The following is a 16,544-nucleotide window of genomic DNA, read 5'->3' on the forward strand; positions in this document are numbered from 1 at the left end:
TAGAAATACACCTCAAGATACCATAGCAACACTTCCTCTCTTATTATTAAGTATATTAAGTCTCTGGCAGGCTTATAAGATGCCAGTCAACACAGACGTATTTTGGGCATCACTCCTTACTCATTCCTCCGCTCCTTTCTTGAACTTGTCATATTGAAACACTAGAGGTCAGCCTCCCAAAGAAAACTAACCTCTGCTCTGCTTCAAATCCGTGAGGAATTACGGGACTCGGACTTCATCACGTTCAGAAGCAGCACTGGAGATGCAGTGATCAGCAGAGTGCCAGGCTTAAACCACACAAACAAACACAAGGGCATCAGACCAAATGAATGGTTTTGTTCCTAAAGCCCATCTTTGAGTACGTGCCTGATGGGGATTGAACCGGCTAAACAAGTATGAATTTTGCATTATATTCCACAGACACCTGTGTGAAGCTGGGAGCTGTCAAGCACACAGACTGAATAAACAGAAGGTTCTGTTCTATTTTGCCCAAGACAGGGAATTCAGGTTCCCCTTTTTGGCCATTTTGGATGTACAGGAATCTCCAAAAGGTAGAAGGCTAACACAAAAAGAAGTGTTTGTTAAAGGTAACAAAATGCTCACTGGCCCATAGAAAGAAAAGCTGGGTTTCTTGCAGAGAGAAAAATACTTTGTTTCTTTGTTTGTTCTAATTAGCACTGTTGTGTTTCCAAAGATAAATCACACATAAACCAACCTGATCTCCCACCCAGGTGAAAATGAATGGATCTGTGGACAACAGGAGAGCAATGCATGTCATTTACTTCAGCTTTAGTTCTTGACACTCTCCCCCAGAGCAGTCATATATTCAGGTTTTACACCTTACATGAAATGCATGGATGACTACATATACAAAAACAGCAAGATGGGCAAGCTCATAGGGCAGATTGGTGGATCAAACTCCACCTGGAGGTAGCAAGCAAAGCATTATTGAAGCCTATCCTGGGATTTGTCCTCCACATCTTCATCTGAGACCCAGAGGAAGGGAGCCATGGAGGCCACTCTCATTAGGCTTGCATGGGCCACCAAATCGGTCATGATGTCATGATAGGGAGCAGTTAATACACTCAAAGGCAGGACTGCTGTTTGGAGCATCAAGAATCTTGTGAAACTCAGCAAGGACCAATGCCAAGTCCTGGACCTGGGAAGGAGGATCCCCTCACAAGGGCGTAGCCTGCAGCTCTGTGGAAAAAGGACATTTGGTCTCAGAAGACACCAAATCAGATGTTGGTCAGCAAGGACCCCTGGCAGCAGTGAAAGCCAAGAACATCCTGGGCTGCATTACCAGCAGCACACCTGGTACATCCAGGGCAGTGATTCTCAGTGCTTGCTACACCACGTCTAGAACATGGCATCCAATTCTGGGGCCTCCAATACAACTCAGGCACCAGTAAATGGGAAGAAGTACAGTGGAGGGCCGCTGTGATGATTGGTGCCTGGAGCACTTGCTCTGCAAGGAGAGCTGAGGGAGCAGGGCTTGTTCAGCTTAGAGAAGAGGTGGTGTTGAGGGAAAGAATAGCAGTCTGCCACCATCTCTGACAATGTTCCAAAGAACGCAGATCAAAGGCCTTCACAGTGCTGTGGCAGCATGAGGGGCAATAGGTATAAATTGAAACAAGAAGGAAAAACTCTTTTACCCTGGGATGCTTAAGCAGTGACAGAGATTGTACAGGGATGTGCAGACTCAATTACTGGACATTTTTAGGGTCCTGAGTAGCCCAACTTCTCTGCCCAGCTGACCTTTCTTTGAGCTCGAGTTTGGGTAAGGAACTCCTGAGGTTCCCCCCCAGTGTGAACGGCTTTATGATTTTTCATTTCAGGATATGCTGTTTGAAAAGTTTGTAACAGACATTCCCTTCTTTCATCCTCAAGCTTCGCTATGAATTTATATAGTTTCCCAAACTGGAGAATTATAAAATAGGCTATCTCAGTTACTCTACCATTACTCTAACACCGTCACTCATTCTATTTCAGGTTGAAAGGCTTTACACAAAAGTAAAGCTTTATTAGATTGGGCTGACCTGTGCTTCTCATCCATGAAACAGCCATAAGCACTTTAAGGTGGCAGAAGACACTTCACCTCAACATGCAACAGTAGTTCAAGAGTCCACAGCAGCACTGCACAAGACAGCAGGATAGGAGGTGAGGCAAAGTAATGAAGCCATTAGAAAATGAAATATGAGCACAATATTAGGACAACCACCAGAACAGAATTGCCCAGACTAAAAATGGGCCAGAACTCAAGGTGACAAATCTCTGCTTTGACAAAATTGGTCGTTAAGGTCTCAAATAACTAAGTGCAGGGGAAGGGCAAGCTGTGCTGAACCCCAGGGTCCCTGCAGCCTCCTGCCACCTACTAACCAGCCTCAGTTTTGCTCATTTTTCTCAGTCCAGTGAAATTGCTGCCTGCAGCATGTCCTCTGTTTGCAATTTGCTCACTTTGCTGAATGGCCTTTTCATCTCCAGCCATTTCACACCCTGCTTCTCGTGCTGTTTGCCTTTCCCATCGCTGTTTATACACTCAATTAGCTCTCCTTTCTCAATTCCTCTCCCTAAGCAGGCATCACTGCACTCCTTGCTCAGCCATAACCACCTCCAAGTCTCTCCGTCACCTTCAGCTCTTCCAGAGCTAATGACCAGAACGGACCATGTGGCAATGCAGGTGACACCCCACCTCACCTGCAAGCTGGTCAGACAAACAGCAGGTCTTCTGACAGCAACGTGGTAGAATAGGTATATCCCCTAGCTGCTAGATATCCATCAAAACAGTTAAGCGCCCTTCAAGGGCCTGTAGGGAAAGGGCAAGGGGGAATGGTTTTAAAACTGACAGAGGGGAGACTTAGATGATACATTAGGAAGAAATTCTTCCCTGTGACGGTGGTGAGGCCCTGGCACAGGGTGCCCAGAGAAGCTGTGGCTGCCCCATCCCTGGCAGTGTTTAAGGCCAAGTTGGATGGGGCTTGGAGCAACCTGCTCTAGTGGAAGGTGTCCCTGCCCATGGCAGGGGCTTGGAACCGAGTTGGGTGAGCTTTAAGGTCCCTTCCAACTCAAACCAGTCTGGGATTCTAAATGCTAGTGACTGCTTTCTAGTGTAAATCCAATTCTTTTTTGGTTTCATGACTCAATGAAAATAAAGGGGGGGAAGATAAAGAGAGACAGGAACAAGTCTAAATAAATGGAACTATTTTCACAGGCTACCTATGTCTAAAATTAGGATGTAGGAGAGAAAAGATGAAGAATGAGTGAATAATATTTCATACCCAAATGGAAATACAGTACATTGCAACTTCTAGCCCAAAGTAATGAAATGCACTGTTGTGTTGCTACTCTCCAGCTCTCAGTGGCAAACAAAAAGCAGCATAAATCCACTGCAGGCACAGTAGCTTACATCAGCAAAAGTACCAGTTGTTTTATTGTAAGAAAACTGTATTTTTAGAAAGGCAGAAAATCTTTGGGTTTGGGGTTTTTCTGGTGATTTTTTTCCCTTTTTTTTTAAAGTGCCTTCTTCCCTCATTTTACGAAAGCTTATTACTTAAAGTGTGCATTTTGGATCTGTATTTGCGATCCAGAGGCATAAAAAGCACAACTTCAGTGAGGCTGCAGCTCCTGAAATCCTCTAAAAACTGGGTCTTACTGATCCTGCGTGACATGAGGGACAAACTACATAAATGTGTCTCAGGCTTGGCAAGAAACTGTCTGAATAATCAGGTTTAGCACACACAGTGGGATCATCTAAGACAGAGCTGTGGAAGTAACGGGAAAAGACGACAGGAAAGTGCTACAAGGGACGTTTCTTCCCTCCCTGCATAATTTAAGCCATGTATTTATGAAGCATAGTGAAGGTCTAATTATGTTAACTTGTAATGAATGCTTAATTGTAATTAGCCACAGTTTCAAGCTGGAGGGAACAATTATTTTCATTACTGCTAATTAATGTACAGGATGCTGTGTAAGATATTTGCTTTTAATTCTAACAAAGTGACCTCCACTTTGTTCCTTTTCTCTTTTAATACAGCAGGTTTCAGCTCTGCCCTCTCTGCTGCTCATCCCAATCCCATTGCATTTATTCTTTTGCTGCCTTTTAAATTTTCAAGCTGTGTCATCTCTATCCGTATCACAAGTACGGCAAAGCATTGAAGTATTTGGGCATTTTCTTAGCGTAGGTGTATATGCTAAGAAAATGCCCAATAAGAAAAAACAGAGGTTTCTCAGAAATGGATTTGAAAGAGTCTCATTTCAGCAGATATTTCTTGAAAATTGTGTTTCTTATCTCCCCCCCCCCTTTTTTTTTTTATTTTCACATTTAGAATTTTTTGGCTGAAGCATTTTGACTTTCAAAGTTAGGCTGGGAAAAAGAAAAACAATCTTTTTCACAAATAAGTGAAATGATCAAATGAAGTTATTCATATGGACAAAAAGTAGTTGAATATGGGCCCTTATTTTTTCTATACTTGGTTTTTGTTTGGCACCATCAAGAAGATGATTTCCTGCATTTTCCCCACTATTTTTACTTTATCTTCAAGTCAGTGGTGATCTGCCACCCTCCCTGAATCAATTATCAGCTCTTCCTTTTGCTGTTTTCTCCTGAATATCAGAACCAGGATTATGGAGTCAGGTTCAGCTTCACATCTTTGATATCTTCTTGGTATCATTTCAAAGCTGTCTGCTGTATGATCATCCAGCAGTTACCTTCTTATTCCTCTTTGTCTTTGGGGTTGAGAAGGACTATTTCTAATTCCTGGGGAAGTTGGTATGAATTTGGCTACCACATAATTCCCAACAGGTGTATTATTATTATAGCAGAAAATTACAGTCTTTTAGCAAACCTAGCGCATTTTGAACACTCAGAATGCAGGCAGCACTACTGAGCACAATTCCAGCTTGGCAATCCTTTCAAAAAAACAAAATTTGCATTTAAAATTGGCATTGCATGATTTGTGGCATAATGATAGGCCAATGAGTGAAAGCTTGAATTCCTTTTGTGTTCCATCTAGATTGTATAAACAGAGAGATGACATTGTCCAAGAGTATTTGTGAGAAATATTAAAATCCACTGAAACAGCCGTAACTCACACATAGTGTCAGTACCACATCAAGGCAAAAGGAGTGCAGGTTTTTCAAGCACATATGCCAGTCTTACATGTTACTCTGCTATTTAATTCAGTTAAACAACAAAAAATAGGAAGTATATAAACCCCAATTTCTCAAGGCATAAATGAGACTAATAATTAGAGATTAGAATGGCATCAAAGGAGAGTGCATTACTTTTCTTTATATATTCATCTCAAGTGCCTGGTACTGCCTACTGCTGTTGGATGTTGACACCAGGGCAAATGAACTGCATGGTTAATCCAGTGCAATGATTTACAAAAGCAATTATTATCTCTCTATAACTACAAAACAATAGGAGCAACAATCCCTGACATAATCTTATCACAGTCTGCTACTCCATTATCTCCATACAGGTAAGTCACAGACCTGGTTTTCCATCTACAACAAGATGCAAATCATCAAGGCTGACACTTGAATAGCTTAGTGCTTGTCACAACTCAGCGAAATGAGTCACTGAATATTGAGTTGTATGGATTACATGGGTTACTACTAGGAGACAGCAGGATCGGAGAAAACATTCCTCATGGCTCAGCTCCCTCAGTTCAAGTACAACCTACAGACCTACCTAAGGAGCATGTTTGTTTTCACAGAGTAGGACCCACCACTTTAGAGACACCCATCTTTCAGGGCAGCCTAAAAGCCACTGTGTGAAAATCAGCTCTATGTTTTTCCTTACAGATTAAATGTTACCTTATGTGATAAACCCACAGCAACCTACCAGAATGCAGGTTAATGTAAAGCAGAGTTTTAAGGTTTTGTGTTTCCTTCCTGCTGCATCTCCTACCTTGGCTTTTGTTTGTTTGGAGTGTCTTTTCAAACCCGTTTCCCCACACTGCTAACAGTAATGAAGAATGAAGAAAGAAGAAACTCCAAACATGATCAAGAGAGATTTGAAATACTCCATGGCAATATGCAGGTACACTAAAATAGCTCACAGCACTCAGACTATCAGCAGGAGGCATGTTTTAATATGACAGATACACAGCAGTTTATCCTCTCCAAAAGCAGGGAGGAGAAGAAACACCAAGTTCTGTGAGCACTTTGCAACATCCTTTTGTCATTAACTTGTGAATTACATCAGTCAGGGAATATGCAGATCCCTCTCATGAAGTCCCAGGCAGCTGATATGTCCCTCTTTCTATAGTTCTTTAATTAAAAGGGGGAAAAAAAAGCCAACACTGGCCACTGAAGATGCCATTACATTTCTCTGCAGCTTCTGGATAAGTTTTTGATGTTGTCCTTGACAGGAGGTAATGGAATAATGCACATTGTGAGGGCCAAGCCTATTTCAAGGAAAGAGGCCATTTCTGTGATTTTTTTCCCCACAGTTAATTCTGAAACCAGAATCTTTGAATTAAGGTCAGCAAATCAAGTGACATAAAATGAAATCATAAGCCTTGCAGCTCTAATTCCTGAAGTGCAATACAGCACATCCTGCCCTCAAAGGATTAACACCAACATGCACAAAGCATGAGCAGCAGAAAGATACTTTAGCTATCGGCTTGAGTGTTACCATGCTGAAATACAGCATACAAAAAAAACCAAAACCAAAACAACACAAGACGGATGTGGAGCTGATGGAGCGAATCCAAAGGAGGCCATGGAGATGCTCTGAGGGTTGGAGCAGCTCTGCTCTGGGGACAGGCTGAGAGCTTGGGCAGCCTGGAGAAGAGAAGGTTCCACAGAGACTTAGAGCAGCTTCCACTGCCTGAAGGGGCCAACAAGAAATCTGGAGAGAGTGGCTTTTGACAAGGGCCTGAAGGAACAGGACAAGGGGAGATTTAGATGAGACATTAGGAAGAAGTTCTTCCCCGTGAGGGTGCTGAGGCCCTGGCACAGGTTGTCCAGAGAAGCTGTGGCTGTCCCATCTCTGGCAGCGTTCAAGGCCAGATTGAACAGGGCTTGGAGCAACCTGCTCTAGTGGAAGGTGTCCCTTCCTGTGTCAGGGGGTTGGAACTGGATGACCTTAAAAGTCCCTTCCAACCCAAACCAGTATGGGATTCTGTGCATTTATCACTATATGTTCATCACAGTGATGACATAGTCTCTGGTAGAACAGAAAGAAAAGCCACGACACACAGCCTAGAAAACAACATTATCTGCCCCATGTGAAACCGTGTCATAAAGGCATCCTCAGCTGCTTGAAGTCTGGAATTCAATAAATTTTGCAGCCCCGGACAGTGGAGCAGCTCCTCAGGAGCTTCTGTTCCCAGCACAACCTGGCCCATAGCTGATGAGCACCCGGGGTACCTTACTGTGGCCGTTTAAAATGCTGCTATCTGCTCAGTATCTCAGACTGTGCCAGAGACTAAAAAAAGAGATTTGAACAGAGGCAACAGGTTTTGAGCCAGACATGTTTCAGTATCAGTCTGCTGCTCTGTACTGGGGATAGCAGCTCTGACACATGTCAATCCTCAGGGGGCAGGAGAAACTTATACTGCTGTTGCTGGATGTGTGGCACCCACAAAAGCCTTAGGAAGCCCTGGGCAGAATTTGAGTCTTCTATGGCTCCCCTGACACACTGTCCTCCAGATTCATTAGAAAGTGCTGTGACTCAATTAGCAATGTAACCCATAAAATATGAGAGATCTTTCTGCCTACAGCATGGTTGTGAGGGTAATAGATCTGCTCCTTCTGATTCTAAGCAATGTGAACAAGAATTATGATTTTGATTTACTTTTCCTGTTTGCCCCTTTATTGCAGCATAGCATAAGACTAAAGGAAAAAAAAAGCAGCAGCTTTAGATGAGTATCAGAGAGTATGTCAGATCATGTACTTCGATCAAGACAGAATGACAGCCAAGATGAAAAGGGGAATTCCCTGAACTGTGCCACACAGATCCTTTGTTTTCAAGTTTTCTATGATTCTAATACTCAGTCCACAATAATAGAGGCATCATACAGTTAAAACTGTTACATACTCAAAAACCACTCTTAGTAGCATCTAGTATCTGCACCTTTTCATGATATTAGATTCATCCTTCCAGTGTCCATCTGTTTGATGCCTCCAGTTTTCTTCAAGCAGAGTGAGAGTACGTCAACATCCTGAGGTCTCTCTTATCAGGAGTTCCATGTTCACAGAGCCAGCCCCTTCTTCCTCCTCAGTCTTCAAATCTACGAAGAGTCATTTTCATGTTTTCTTGACAAAGAGTCTGTCTATATGATCTTTCTTTCATTTGGCTCCCGATTATTTGTTGGGGTATTTTTTGGTCATTCGCTGTTAACTCTGCACTGGCTTCATCCAATGGCAACTCTTCACCAAAGGCAACTCTCCTGTAATGACTGCTGACTGGAACCCCCAATATCACCTTGCCTTTTCACTCTGCCACAAAATCTTTTATTTTTACAAATGGTTGCTTGCTCTTACTGTAAAATAAAGCTAAAGTGAAGCCAAATGATGCTGGAATCACCTGACTGCTGGACTGCTAAAGGCAGCCTGGCTGTAGCAATCCTAGAGAGTCCCTCACATCATCACGTTAATACAAAGCCTGCAGCCTTGGACTAGGAATGTCACAAATCCTATTCACTGGGCAGTGACTGTTCTGATCAAGTCTGATCCATTGGATGTAAAGCTTCAAAAGCTGGGAAACAGAAGTTTCTTTTACAAGACGTGCCAGAAAGATGTTACAGTCCATGATTTAATGAACTTTGGAGTAGGTGGCATCCCTGTGCTGTGTCTTTATATCCTCATCTTATTTAATTAGGCTGTAAAACCTTGTTTAAAACTCAGATCTAGCAAGTCATACTTTCCAAGGTAAATTGGGGTTGAAAGATTCCCATTTGCCAGTAGGAAGGCTGGAAGTTCAACAACAGTAACAGCAATAACTGTGACCCAAGTTCTCCCAGATAATTCTGAGCCTCACTCCAATTTTAAGCCTCCCACTTCTCCACGAGCTTTTGCAGATAACGATAAGGTCCTGTTACAGCACAGGATTTTTTTTACATTGCTAATCCATAAAATACTATAGAGGAGACATAAAAGATAGAACTTTATAAAGTGTTCAACACAAAGAGCTAAGTATGTGGTTAATGTAACAATGTCCTTTTAAGTTCCCCTGATAATATATGACTGAAATATAACAAGAAAAAAATAGTCTTTTTTTTTATTAAGGAAATGTCCCTTGCCCTTCACTGCAGGATTAGTCTAACTTGTCTGGCTCCACAGGATCTTACGGCTGTCTGGGATACAGAGACCTTTTAAGTTGCTAGGCAGTGTAAGATCTAAACCTTTTGCCTAGCAAATGGCCTAAATAATTCTATTCTGTCAGTTATGAAAGCCTAACAGTCTCTCCTGATCTCATCTGCTCACAACTTTAAAGTGTTTGAACCCTTAATAAATAAGCCTTCTGATTCCCACACACACTATGTTAACAAAAGTGCCTCAATGATCATGTCTGCAGTGAGCTTCCACAGCCCAAGATGAGAAGGGATGTGTGTTCGCTCCACCTTCCTGCAGAGTGAAGATACCAGAGCAACATACTCACTACTCATCAGCACCCTGACTGAGAGACCATAAAACAAGGACAACCTACATTACTTCCAACCAAAACAACTAGGGACCTCTCTCAGCTTAGTGTCACCTCCCTGAAAGATCCAATGTCTCAACAAGATTTCTTTCTTAGTTAAGATCTGTGTTGGGTACCTCCTTTCAAAAGTAGCTGGGGGGGGGGGGGGGGGGGGTGTTGTTAATGATCTTACTGGATGACAGGCATTAGGATCTTATAGCACATTCAAAGGTAAAGATATGATCAAGGTTTAAGTGTGTGTCAATAGAAGGCATCCAGCTATTTTTGAAACAACTGTTGTTCACCCTGATGAGGACTTCTGGCAGTAAAATTTCTCTGAGGTTCTGAGAACAGCAGAACTAACCCAAATTTTGTTGCTCCAGGATAATCTAGCTCCCATTCAGTTCCAAAAAATGGAGGATCAAGCCTGCATTATCTCCTACCTCCTCAGGGAGGTTAATACACCCCAAGATTCTTTTGACAGCCTCTGACAGTCTTCACTGCCAGAATTAAGTAACTTCCTGTAGCAAGGGCATTGATAGCAAGCACTATCCAATGCAGTATATACTAACAGAGCCATTCCTGAGACTTACCTCCTTCAGATGCATCCTCTGTTCAAAATGAAGACAGAAGACACTTCGCACAATGACAGTTTATTGGTCTTTCACATCCTACAGGGTCAGCAAGACTTTCTCCAGAACCTAGGGCAAAATCATACAGCTCAATTAAGGAAAACACCCAAATGAATCCCAGAAGATACTGACTATATCCATATCTGCTTGTCTATTGATAAATCATAGTGATATTACAGAGGCAGAGCATACAGATGTTTTATTTAAGCCATTATTAGAACTGAAAATGATTCTTTTGTTTCCAAGGATTAGTGATTAGGCTATAGACCCAGTTGCCGTAATGTCAGCTTCAACAGCCTAAAAATTTTACCTGTTTTGTAATGGTGGTTTTCAGAGGCCAAAGAGCTAAATTTACGGGTAAATCAACAGAGCCCTGCTAAATTACAACTGCAAGGAACACAGCACCAAAGCTTAATGAATTGGCTTTGACTCGGGTCACAGAGCTGACAGCTTCTGTTTCTCAAATCACCTTTCAGCAGATCAGCAAAGAGGCAATGACAGAGCCCAGCAGTATCCCAACTCTCCTGTGCCAGAAGGAAAGGGGCACCAAGAAGGAAATGAGGATGTGAAAACCCATCAGAGTCACAAGAAATAAAGCTCAGCCCGTCATCATGGATATCTTGTTACTTGGTAAATCAGAAGTAGGTGCTTTCTCCTGATCAGCATCTCTGTTTCACTTGCATGATCATCACCCATTTATTTCCTCCCTATCTAAGAAGTAGACAAACTCCTGCTGCTTCTTACAAAGCACTTTAAAGTCTTACAGGATAAGGCATAAAATCTTATTTGTTATTACTGTATAACTGTCAGGGAGCTGCGTTACAAGGTGATGGTGAGCCAAGAGCTAGCAGTGGCCACAATGCAGGCTGGGCAGTAAACCCATGGGCAGGCACCACAGCACCAGAGCTGGGCAAGCAGAAGGGGGTGGTGATAGCAGCATGTCCTATCAACGGTCATGTGATCACCAGGCAGATGTAAAGGACCAATTCATGTCCAAGGTTAGTTCAGGAAACCCAAACAACAATCCAGGAACAGACCTAGGAACAGCTATATCCACAACATGGTGCAAGGACTGGGTGTCTAAGCCTGAGCTTCAATGAAACCCCTAGGCCCTTAGGCAGAATATGTGGCTTGGGGTCCCAGACGAGGTTAGGCAGAGCATTAAAAGCCTGCTGGTGACAAGGTGTAAGGGCCAACAGCAATTCCAAGAATACCTTCCCACCAAAGCAAAGCCTTTCCCGCAAGAACTCGAGGCTTCTTTCACATGACCAAGCTGCAATAAATTGTTGATGGGTGAAGAAGGTCAAGAAAATTTTTCTGTTCAAAATTTGATCCTTGCAGATGTTATCAGCTAAGAAGGGACTAAACTCAAGTTAATTATTTGGCGCAAATTACAGGCAAAGCAAGTCTGCGCTGAGACACTGTGCTTGAACCCAGTTGGCCACTGCAGTGTGGCTGAGATTGACTGCCCGGATCTGGCTCCAGGTTCTTTAGGACGGAGCTGCACGCTCCAGAGTCAGAAGCAGTGGATCAGTGCCAGTGTGGAGCAGCACTGTCCCTGAGAGAGCAGAAAGGGCCACACTGGGTAAATTTCACATAAATATTGCAGAGTATCCCAAGACTGGACAGTTTTCCCCATTGCCTGCACCAATCCACATCAACAATCAGCACAACGGACACATCTTTATCTGTCCCAAGTTTTCTTTGGGACAAATTATGCCCCAGAGTGCATGGGAAGGTTGCTTCACAACAGACCTTTTGCCCCTAAGCTCTAAAAGGGGAGATGAATTCCAGTTCTGATTGAAAACTGACGTTATGCTTTAGCAGCTAGTGATCTCGGAGCAAAATCAAAAAGTGATAAGAAATCAAAAGCTGGGCACTGGCTTGAAGTTAATGAAGTTAATTTATCATAGATCCTGCTTCAAGTAAAAATAACAGACTGTCTCATGAAAATCTGGGATAATGGTTGCTCTGGCACCAGTCAGCGCTTCCAGAGAGAACAGCAAAATTAGTGGTCAAGGAAATGAAAAGTGAAACAGTGATTTATATGCAGCCCTAGGTAATAGCAGTGAAATTAGTGAAATTAGCTCCAGATATTATTTCTGCTCCTTAGGTAAATCATTTGAAACATGTCAGGCAAAAGCTAATTCTTGTATCAACTGCAACTGGCCTGAGAATGCATTTCCAGGGGTGTAAACCTAGGGAAAAAGGGAACTGCAAAGAGAGATTAATGCATCATAATGCACAAAGCAAGGGAAAAGGTCTAAACAACATGAAAGTTTCCATCATTAAGGATTTGTAAGGGAATTAATTGATGGCTTGCTATGCTAAAGCTCCAGAGCGTACTGATGGAGTGTTCTATCAAAGCCCATGCCCACTTGCTGCTCCATTCCCCTCAAAACACATCCTAGCATAATGCACTACAGAAAAAAGTCAAATGCGTGCTAGAGATGGAAATTCAACATGGAAGCAAGACAATATTTAAGGCACAAGTGTTTCTTTGAATGCGAATGTAAGATTTGCAGTATGTGCTAAAATGGGTAAAACAGGCAGATAAGCAGTAGAGTCAGAATCAACAAGGTCGAAAAAGACCTTTCAGATCAAGTCCAACCACTATCCCAGCACTGCCAAGCCCACCATTAACCCATGTCACTAAGGGCAAACTGATCTCCCCTCATGGCTGCCCCTCATGATCTCCACTTGCAGCCACCCCTCATCTGCCCCCCATAGCTGCCCACACTGTACAGCTGCTGCCCCTATACTTCACGGCCACCCCTCCTCTCCCCTCATGATCCCCCCTCATGACTGCCCCTCACCAGTCATGGCCACTCTTCATGCCCCATGGCTGCCCTTGCTCTCCCTTCATGATCTCTCCTCATGGCTGCCCCTCCTTTCGCCTCACAATCTTTCCTTATGGCCACCCTTCCTCTCCCCTCACAACACCTCCTCACCGCTCATGGCTAGTCCTCCTCTCCCCTCACGATCTCCCTTCTTGGCTGCCCTCTTCTTTTTCCTCACCATCTCCCTACATGACCGCCCCTTCACCTGGCATGGCCGCACCTTCTTTCCCCTCACGATCTTCCATCATGGCCGCCGCTCCTCTCCCCTCATGGCTGCCCCTCTCTCCCTCCCCCCACCCCTCCGACTGACGCCCTTTGGATCTGTAATGGAGCAGATGAGGACGCACCAGCTCCTGGGTTCTCCAGGTGTTTGGGACAAATTCAGACCCAAACTCCTCTGATCCAGGCCCGGATTCACAGCCATGCAGGGAAGTTGCCCTCAAATTGCCCCACACTCACCCTTAACATCGGCCATGATGTGTGGTGCCCAGGAAGGAAAGGCTGCGTTAGTGCTGCAGGACGCGCACGTGGCTCCTCTGGGAAGAGCGCTGCGAATTCACAACGGTCACTTTGCATTTGCCTTTCCTGTCTTTTTTAGTGGGTTTTTCCCCCTGTGGTACATCGTTGTGCCCTGGTACTCAGCCAGCTCACCCAGCTAACAGCGAGGTAGGCGACAGACAAAGCTGCCTGAAACCTGGAGGCAGACACCCGGCAGGCAGCCCTTCCTGCTTCAGGCATCTGACTTCTGGCTGCAGCTCCCCTCAAGCCTCTGTGGCTTCCCAAATATTCACTGGCTTGTCTACATCATAAAGCAAGGTCTGCAACGTCAAAGTAACCAATGAATTACATTGTTTGCTAGGCTAACAGCGCGATAAGGGCAATGATGTTAAGATCTCACACTGAACCCACAGAGAGATGTTATCTAACATTCAGTACTTGAACACACTAAAAACTGAAGGAAGAGCACAAAGGATTTTAGCTCAAAGCCAAGCTTCCAAATGTCAATGTCAAACAACTACAGATGTACACTTTTGCCTCACTGATTTATGGAAAAGCCCGCTACAGAAAGAAGAATACTTAAGAGAGAGCAGGTGTACCACTGAAATCCATCCTGGTCAAGTTTAAGGGCAACAGAAGCTGATGCAGTTCGATAGGAACATAAAAGCAATAAGCAAACGCCTTCTAAAAATACAACCACTCTCACAGGCAGGATTGAGAGCTGTAAAATAGAAATTAAGAAGCATAAAGAGAAACAGTGAATTTCACATGGCAAGGACTGTCCCAAATAACTGCTGGGGTTTAAGAACTACAGTCACCTCAGGAAAAAAAATAAAACCCAGACCACAAAAGATTGCATTTATAGAGATTTTATAGAGATGATAAAACCTACGGACCTCTAAGCCAGACAAATGACTACTTGAAAGTGCCCTAAAGAAGTGGCTCTACTCTTTTCGCTTCCAGATGGAAGCAGTTATGAGCAGAATGTGATTAATGTGATTAATCAATGCAAAACAGTGGAGAGAAACCAGTGTAGGAAGCATCCGCCAAGTTTCCATTATTTTCCTATGCCAACAATTCTTTTGTCTTTATCTTCATCCAGCCACTCTTCCAAATAATCATCTTCAACAAGTTTGCTTTCCAAGATGCGGAAGCACTAAAACCATAACCATTTACTGCAACAGGAGTAGTGTGTCTTCAGCTGTGCATGTCCAACTGAATGACCTACATCCAATGGCTGCATTAAGGCTGGATTGCCATATTTCATAAGCAACGACAGAATGTCACAACTCGCATCTCAGAAGTGCTGCTCTATTAGAGACAGGAACATCCTCCTAACTCCTTGAATGTGTCTTGAAAATTATAACCTGTATCAACCAGAAAAGCATGATCATGGGTTTTGTCATGCATTGAGATGAAAAAAACTAAGCCAAAAAAATCTGTTCTACAAAGATGCTTCTGTCAGTGAAGTCTGTATTCAGGAGCTAGTCCTTGTGCTACAGAGCTTATTCTGCAGTCATCAGTAGCCTGCTCTGTAGAGGTCTTTGTGAAGAGCCTGCATTTCATCTATCAGCAAATGGCACAGAGTAAAAGACAAATAATGTGTGTCCAAAAGAATTGACATGACAGGTGAGCAGAAAAACACATGCTCCCAATGCTGTGAGAGAGGTGGGCAAGAGCTGCATTGTCATCACACCTCCTGATTTCAATATATATATTGGCATCTCCATACTTACTGTTAACTCGTTTAACTAATAGCAGTGATAACGGGAAAGCAGTATCTCAGTATAGCCTGGCATCCCACACCCAGGATCAGCAGTGAGGTTTCCAAATACTCAGGGCACTTTCATGACCATTATCACCACTTCTAACTGGGGAATGTAGAAGGGGGAACAAAAACAGGTTTTAAAAAAAATAAACTCGCTGCAATAGGAGAAACAACAATATCCACCAGAGCTTCTTAAAGCTACTACAATTGAGCATATATGTGCAAACACACCTTACCATGCTTTAAGATACAGCTTCAGATGCAGGAGCCAGAGAGACATGTATCACATGCAAGGATATGCATAACCATTTGGGTGTCAGTAATTGAGGAATACTTTCTGAAGCAAACACTTTATGATATTCCACACAGACTTGCATAAAGCAGATGGCGTGGCCAGCTCACTAGGAGCAGGCTGACAGCATGCTCAACGTTCCCAGATGGTTCTGAAGCCACTGGGTATGTGGCAGTCCTTTCTAATAAAGGCTTTCTAGACAGGATCAAGCTTTATTTGAATGGCAGCAAATGGAGAAAGTCTGACAAGCGGCACAGCTTTCTGCAGACCGATATCGCTGATAGGCAAGAGTGCATGGTAACTATTTCATGATTCTATGACATTACCCACCAGAAAGCAGCTTGACTGAAAGATCCAATGAACAGCTTGGAAAAGAGAGCCCAGAATAGTCAATGGCAAAGGTAAAGCAAGAAGGGGACAAGGAGCTCCCCATGCTTTGGATAAGAGTCTGTTCACAGGAGAGGGTGCCAGTATGAAGAGGGCTCCAATATGAAAACAACTCAGAAAAATGGGATGGGAAGGTACTTTCACAATTTATAGTAAAGTATAGAAAGCAGAAGCATGGGTTTTTTTCAGAATTTAAGGGTTGTAAAATAAAAGGTCAGATATGTTATTTTTTAACCATCCAGAAAGCAAACTTCACTCCGTAAAGACAAGGCTGCAGTTCAAAGTCAATGCTGAAGTTGTTAGCATCTGCTCAGTCCCCTGCATCCAGCATTGCGGTTAAAGGTCCTTACTGACAATTAGGCAGTTCTAGCCCCATGCTGTCCCTGCTGCAATAGCATCTGTCACGAGCATCAAATTTCTATTCATCACCCTCCCACTGCATACCCCTGCATTTTCCCTTTCCTGCCTTCTGGTCCTGGACTGTGCTCCCTGC

General features: G+C 43.4%; 1 long non-coding RNA gene across 1 annotated transcript in view; it reads right to left on the reverse strand.

Moving 5' to 3' along the window:
• Window positions 1-16,544, reverse strand: part of LOC133280454 (uncharacterized) — a 72,913-nt gene that overhangs the window by 5,001 nt on the left and 51,368 nt on the right. The window contains exon 2 of the long non-coding RNA XR_009747172.1: window positions 10,228-10,335. This is a non-coding gene — a long non-coding RNA (uncharacterized LOC133280454). The remainder of the gene's footprint in view (window positions 1-10,227; window positions 10,336-16,544) is intronic.

This window comes from Pezoporus flaviventris, unplaced genomic scaffold, assembly GCF_033815535.1.
Source record: "Pezoporus flaviventris isolate CSIRO_AGI_PZ_B2104156 unplaced genomic scaffold, CSIRO_AGI_Pfla_v1 ptg000083l, whole genome shotgun sequence".
Classification (NCBI taxonomy): domain Eukaryota; kingdom Metazoa; phylum Chordata; class Aves; order Psittaciformes; family Psittacidae; genus Pezoporus; species Pezoporus flaviventris.